This window comes from Oncorhynchus tshawytscha, unplaced genomic scaffold, assembly GCF_018296145.1.
Source record: "Oncorhynchus tshawytscha isolate Ot180627B unplaced genomic scaffold, Otsh_v2.0 Un_contig_13375_pilon_pilon, whole genome shotgun sequence".
Lineage (NCBI taxonomy): Eukaryota > Metazoa > Chordata > Actinopteri > Salmoniformes > Salmonidae > Oncorhynchus > Oncorhynchus tshawytscha.
In genome coordinates this window covers 1-7,034 of record NW_024606607.1, presented here as the reverse complement: position 1 = coordinate 7,034, position 7,034 = coordinate 1, and the positions used below count along the sequence as shown (strand labels likewise).

At 38.4% G+C, this 7,034-nt stretch overlaps 1 long non-coding RNA gene across 5 annotated transcripts; it reads left to right on the top strand.

The window, feature by feature from the left end:
• The first annotated feature begins 310 nt into the window (after window positions 1–310).
• On the top strand, window positions 311–7,032 carry LOC121842188. 5 transcript variants are annotated; one of them, XR_006080985.1, is made up of 5 exons: window positions 311–446; window positions 1,017–1,201; window positions 1,300–1,338; window positions 2,937–3,182; window positions 6,557–7,032. It is a non-coding gene; the product is annotated as an uncharacterized LOC121842188 (long non-coding RNA). The 5 variants fall into 5 exon arrangements; XR_006080984.1 differs by having other exon boundaries at window positions 311–483; XR_006080983.1 differs by having other exon boundaries at window positions 315–483; window positions 1,055–1,201.
• Window positions 7,033–7,034: the final 2 nt, after the last annotated feature.

Genomic DNA, 7,034 nt, shown 5'->3' with positions numbered 1-7,034 from the left:
ACTCATTTCTTCCTGCCCAGTTGGAATGGTGTTCTTTAACTTTTTATTACTCCTTGTCCTGTCACACAATTTCTTCTTATGAACTCATATTGTCTATTAAACATACAGAGTATAAGTTTACCTAGATACAATTCTATTTAAAATGGGGATATTGTTTATTCATTTATCCATAATAAATCCATAATAAATTCAACACAGGCCCCCATTGTTTTTGTTATAATGTTTAATCATAAGAACACAGCATTAGTCATGTTAAAATGTAGCATTTTCGGAAATTTGCTTAAAAACTGAAAAATTCCCCTCGCGTTTCATGACTGCGAAATGCGCGTCCCCGACAGCGGAAGTTGCAGACAGAGCCCGTCCGGCTGTGGTTTGGTAAACCGGTGAAAAAAGATAACCGTGGTGGAGCGGAAAAATTGCTTTTACGTGGAATAAAACAGCTATATGTATGTATCTCGAGTTCTTCTTCCCCAATATTCAAAGGTATTTATGTTAGTTTTGGATTACGCCGTTTCGACTAGAAAACATTGGTAACAGCTAGCTAGCAAGCTAAATTAGCTAGCTAAGCAACGTTAGCATTTCGTAAGTACCTGATAAACAGGCCAAGATTGTTAGCTAACTGGTTAGCTAATCCTAACAACGCAGTTCTCTTTTCTACCACAAACTGAGTATTAAATATGAACACAAATATAGCCATAATACCCACCTTAATGAAAAGACCAGCCAACTAGCTGGCTGAGCTAACGTTACCAATTAATTAACGTTATTATGTTAATGTTTAACTCACTTCATGCTAACTAACTCGCAAACTTCGCTAGTAACGCTAACTATTACGCTAGTTAGTTTATTGGTGTTTCCACTATTTGAAGCCCTCACATTGAACAGAACAGACATATAACAATGTCTACATGATACCATGCTCTAAAAAAAATATCTTCCATATATCCCTCTATCTGCCGACCTCTCTTTGTGAGTAGAACTGCCTGAACAGCGAGTGTGTGTGTGTTTCGGACCAGGGTGACTGTGTGTGAAGAATACACTCTGTGTTTGCAAGGCCCTGTAGGTGACTCCTCCAGACCCCAGAGTGAGGATTGTGTGTGACAATGGGGGACATCAGTGATCTGGACAGACGGATAGAACAACTTAAGCGTTGTGAACTCATCAAGGAAAATGAAGTCAAAGCACTGTGTGCCAAGGCCAGGTAATTAAACACAAAGGCCATATTACTTTAACATTTTTTTATACTATCTAAATCTTCATCACTAAGCCTGTCGTTTGTACGTTACTCTCCTCTACCAGAATCTCCCTGTAACACAGAGGGTGGATTCTCCAGTTACTGTGAGTATTTTCAGAATAGAAGACACCTTGATTACTTCGTAGATCTGCCTAGACTGCCATTATTTGCACTTCCCAATCTGAGCCCTCATGTTACGTGTAATGTTGGATTGCTGAATACATTAAGGTGGGAATGTAAACACTAGGCTTCAGAACACAAGTTAACTGTAAAGTCTAGCTCATACTTGGTCTAACTACATGTTTGTAGGCAATTAGAATGCGACCAGTGTCACTGGTCAAAAAAACATTTGATTTATACTCCTGTGGAATGTCTGTAGACCGTCGTTGCGACTGTCACTTTCCTTGTCGCACAGGCGTGAAAAAAGTTTAATTCTCTGCGACTCGCAGTGTCCGTTGAAGTGTCCGTTGATGTGGTTACCGTACTGTCACAGCAACTAGACCAAATCCTCCTATGATGATGCAGTTTAAAAAATTCTCAGAATGACCTACTTTTATTTTGTCACACTATGGCACTAAGCTATTTTCTGTAAGCTCGCCATTACCTTGTAAATAATTATGTTGGTTTACTTTCCTGTAATAATGGATCACAAGTAACTAAAGTTTAGATGTTGTCAGCTATACTCTGGTCATTATTTGAACTGGCTAGACAACGAACCAAAACGTGGTTTAGAAAATAGCTTTTAGTTGCCTGGCTTGCTAGCTTGACATTTACTGAATTCATTTTTAAACGGATGGGTTTTATTGGTGTTAAAATAAAGTATGCTATTTAGAGCACTGGGGTGCTGATGTCATGTAGAGGCTGTTTTAATTATACTTTTTCATAAGTGAAAAGTTTGATGTCGGACGACGATAGAATGTTCATGATGTCGCTAAGACAATTGTCTACAGACATGTCGATAGGCGGACTGTAAACCTGACTTAATTGTAAATCGCCATATTGGCATTGTTGCATCATCGGTAGGAGAGTTTTGAAATTCCTGATTTTACTGAGATCATGCATACCTAAATGAGCTATACTTTGCTGGTGTCAAACCATTATGAAAACATGATACATATTTTGAAAGCTGAGAAACAGCCCTTTCAAATGATATGACGTAAATCAGTCAAGAAAAAACACCTGTGAAAATGTGCCATACACTTTTTTCCCCAAACAACTGCATTTTACACTTCCTAATGAAGAAACACTTAGAGTACATTGAGTCTTCCTTGTTTTGTAAGGATTGATAGTCTGAAATCAGAATAGTAATACCTTTATTTATTTAAATAGGCAAGTCAGTTAAGAACAAATTCTTATTTAGGAACAGTGGGTTAACTGTCTGTTCAGGGGCAGAATGGCAGATTTGTCAGGTCGGGGGTTTGAACTTGCAACCATCCGGTTACTGGTCCAACGCTCTAACCACTAGGCTACCCTGCCACTCCATACCTTTTAACCGCGAATGAGTTACAGCTGTTTTAAAGACCGGTGGTATTTTTGTAGAATTTTATGGAATGTTCTGCGATCAGACACTTTCTTATTTGGATACTATAGTAAATGCATATATGCACCAAAACATATTACAAATGTAATTTAGTCATACAGAATAAAGTGCCAGAACTGTCAAGAAAATAACTTTTGTGTCCGTTTGTCTTTATTACTACAGACCGACTCAGATTAAGTCTGAGGCCGGTAACATCAACAGTGAAGACAAACCAATCCTGTCACTCTCCTTCCACACTAAGTTGAAACCTACAGTCACTGGGTCCTGATTGTGACAGTGGAGCCCAGTTTGCACCGTAGGAACCAGAGATGGCATCAGTGAAGCTGGAAGACTGCAGTCAAACACTGGAGCTGAATGTCAACATTAAAGATGAAGAGGAGGAGAACATTAGGACAACTGTTAGTCATGGTAAGAGCTGGTTCTATCTAGAAGTTATATTCATATATTAGACCTCCATAAGTTATGACCAGTCTATTGCTCGGTTGAATTCTGTAATTCTGACATCACACATCCCTGAAAACCTCAAGACTTCACAGCGAAGCAAAATCTATTTAAACTTGTATCGCCTGCCTTTGCCCACACATTGTCTCAAGAACTTTGAAAATGTTTAATACCCTCAATCACCAAGTTAGGCATACCTCATTTCAAAATAGGCCATGGCATCATCACTGTCAATATTGAATTATAATTTGTTTGCTGCACAGAATATCAGATCTCAACAACGATTGGAGAAGTGTTGAACATAACCAGTAGACTACCACATCCTGATGATTTATATCTGATACATATACATTTAATATGTCAAGTTGTAGAAACATATCAAGGATGATCAATGGAAACAGGATGCACCTGAGCTCAATTCAAAAGTTTGGGGTCACTTAACACCAGTCTCAACGTCAACAGTGAAGAGGCGACTCCGGGATACTGGCCTTCTAGGCAGAGTTGCAAAGGCCAGTTTTATTGCTTCTTTAATGAGCACCACAGTTTTCAGCGGTACTAACATAAATTCAAAAGGGTTTTTTAATGATCAATTAGCCTTTTAAAATGATACACTTGGATTAGCTAACACAACATGCCATTGGATCACAGGAGTGATGGTTTGCTGATAATGGGCCTCTGTTCGCCTATGTAGATATTCCATAAAATATCTGCCATTTCCAGCTACAATAGTCATTTACAACAATTGTAATGTCTTCACTGTATTTCTGATCAATTTGATGTTATTTTAATGGACAAACAATGTGCTTTTCTTTCAAAACAAGGACATTTATAAGTGACCCCAAACTTTTGAACAGTAGTGGATATTTTATATTTTTTATATATCAAGTTGTAGAAACATCTCAAGGATGATCATTGGAAACAGGAAGCATCTGAACTCAATTTTGAGTCTCTTGTTTTTCTGTTTAAAAAAAAAAAAAATACATTTGCTTTGTCATTATGGGGTATTGTGTGTAGATTGCTGAGGATATTTTTTTATTTAGTAAGGCTGTAAAAAAAAACATCCCCAGGAAAAACATGTAATCAATTTTAGAATATGGCTGTAACATAACAAAATGTGGTAAATTACTACTAATATCTACATAGGTGTACAGAAGCCCATTATCAGCAACCATCACTCCTATGATCAAAATGCATGTTGTGTTAGCTAATCCAAGTTTATCATTTTAAAAGGCTAATTAATCATTACAAAACCCTTTTGTAATTATGTTAGCACAGCTGAAAACTGTGGTTCTGATTAAAGAAGCAATACAACTGGCCTTCTTTAGACTAGTTGAGTATCTGGGTCATTTGTCGGTTTGATTACAGGCTCAAAATGGCCAGAAACAAAGACCTTTCTTCTGAAAGTCGTCAGTCTATTCTTGTTCTGAGAAATGAAGGCTATTCCATGCGAGAAATTGCCAAGAAACTGGAGATCTCGTACAAACGCTGTGTACTACCCCCAAACTGGCTCTAACCAGAATAGAAAGAGGAGTGGGAGGCCCCGGTGCACAACTGGGCAAGAGGACAAGTACATTAGTGTGTCTAGTTTGAGAAACAGACGTCTCACAAGTCCTCAACTGGCAGCTTCATTAAATAGTACCCGCAAAACACCAGTCTCAATGTCAACAGTGAAGAGGCGACTCCGGGATGCTGGCCTTCTAGACACTATTCTGGTTAGAGACTGTTTGCATTGTTCTGTGAAGAGAGTAGTACACAGCGTTGTACGAGATCTTCAGCCGTTTCCAGCTACAATAGTCATTTACAACATTAATTTCTGATCAATTTTACATTATTTGAATGGACAAAAAATGTGCTATTCTTTCAAAAACAAGGACATTTGTAAGTGACCCCAATCTTTAGAATGTATTCATTTATTTCACCACTAATGGTAGTATATATATATATATATTATTTATTTCTTAGCGTACTGGTTATTGTCCGGATTTTCAGATGACTGACGTGCCCAAAGTAAACTGCCTGTAATCTTCCCAAAAGCTAGGATATGCATATACTTGATAGCATTGGATAGAAAACACTCTGAAGTTTCTAAAACTGTTAAAATAATGTCTGTGACTATAACAGAACTTATATGCCAGGTGAAAACCTGAGGAAAATCCATCTGGAATGTTTATTTTTTGAGGTCACAGGTTTTTTCAGTGCTTGCCTATGGGATATACAAATAGATAGGACCCAGATTGCAGTTCCTATGGCTTCCACTAGATGTCAACAGTCTTTAGAAAGGGTTTCAGACTTGTTTTTTTGAAAAATGAACAAGTATTTGTAGTTTTTCCAAAGTGTCTCCCATTTTGAAAAGTAGTCATGTTGCGCGCAGTGCGCTCTTCGTTATTTATCTTCGCTATTAAACACACTATTCTCTGTCTTAAATATTATTGTTTATTTACATATTAGAATACCTGAGGATTAATTAGAAACATCGTTTGACTTGTTTGGACGAACTTTACCGGTAACTTTTTGGATTTGTTTGTGTGCATGTTGAAAGAGTGAATTACTGAATCAAGCGCGATATAATGAAAGACTTTATCGAACAAAACAACCATTCATTGTGTAGCTGGGACCCTTGGGATTGCAATCAGAGGAAGATCTTCAAAGGTAAGTGATTTATTTAATTGCTGTCTGTGATTTTGTGACGCCTGTGCTGGTTGAAAAAGTATTTTGACGTGGGGAGCTGTCCTCAGATAATAGCATGGTATGCTTTCTCCGTAAAGCCTTTTTCAAATCTGACAACGCAGTTGGATTAAACAAGAAGCATTTAAATGATGTATTTTCATTTTTGTATTTTGAATTTCGCGCTCTGCAATTTCACCAGATGTTGTCGTAGGTGTCCCACTAGCGTTTGGACATGCGCCCAAACAGGTTAACTAGGCAAGTCAGTTAAGATCAAATTCTTATTTTCAATGACGGCCTAGGAACAGTGGGTTAACTGCCTTATTCAGGGGAAGAACAACAGATTTTTACCTTGTCAGCTCAGGGGTTTTGATCTTGCAACCTTTCGGTTGCTCTAACCACTAGGCTACCTGTCACCCGGTATGGCCAGAAGAGGACTGGTCACCACTCTGAGCCTGGTTCCTCTCTCGGTTTCTTCCTAGGTTCCTGCTTTCTAGGGAGTTTTTTTGTGGCCACTGTGCTTCTACATCTGCATCGCTTGCTCTTTGCGGATTTTAGGCTGGGTTTCTGTTAAGCACTTTGTGACAACTACTGATGTAAAAAGGGCTTCATAAAATACATTTGATTGACATGTATATCACACCAGCTGACTGGTTCTTCTGATGTTGTTCACACAGGAGACCATGTTGAGACATTCTCTACATCCAGAGAGCAACAGCAGGAAGATCATAGAGCTAAGAGGTCTCATCACTGCCCACATTGTGAAAAGATTTTCCCATTTCTATCAAAGCTAAAAATACACCTAAAAATACACACAGGAGAGAAGCCTTACTCCTGCTCTGACTGTGGAAAATGCTTCAAAACATCAACGGTGCTAAAACTTCATCAGAGAACACACACAGGAGAGAAGCCTTTCTTCTGCCCTGACTGTGGAACTAGTTTCTCTCAACTTTCCCACTTAAAATCACATGAACGTATACATACAGGGGAGAAGCCTTACTCCTGCTCTGACTGTGGGAAATGTTTTAAAACATCAAATGACCTAAAAGTTCATCAGAGAACACACACAGGAGAGAAGCCTTTCTTCTGCCCTGACTGTGGAACTAGTTTCTGTCAAATTTCCCACTTAAAAGCACATGAACGTATACATACAGG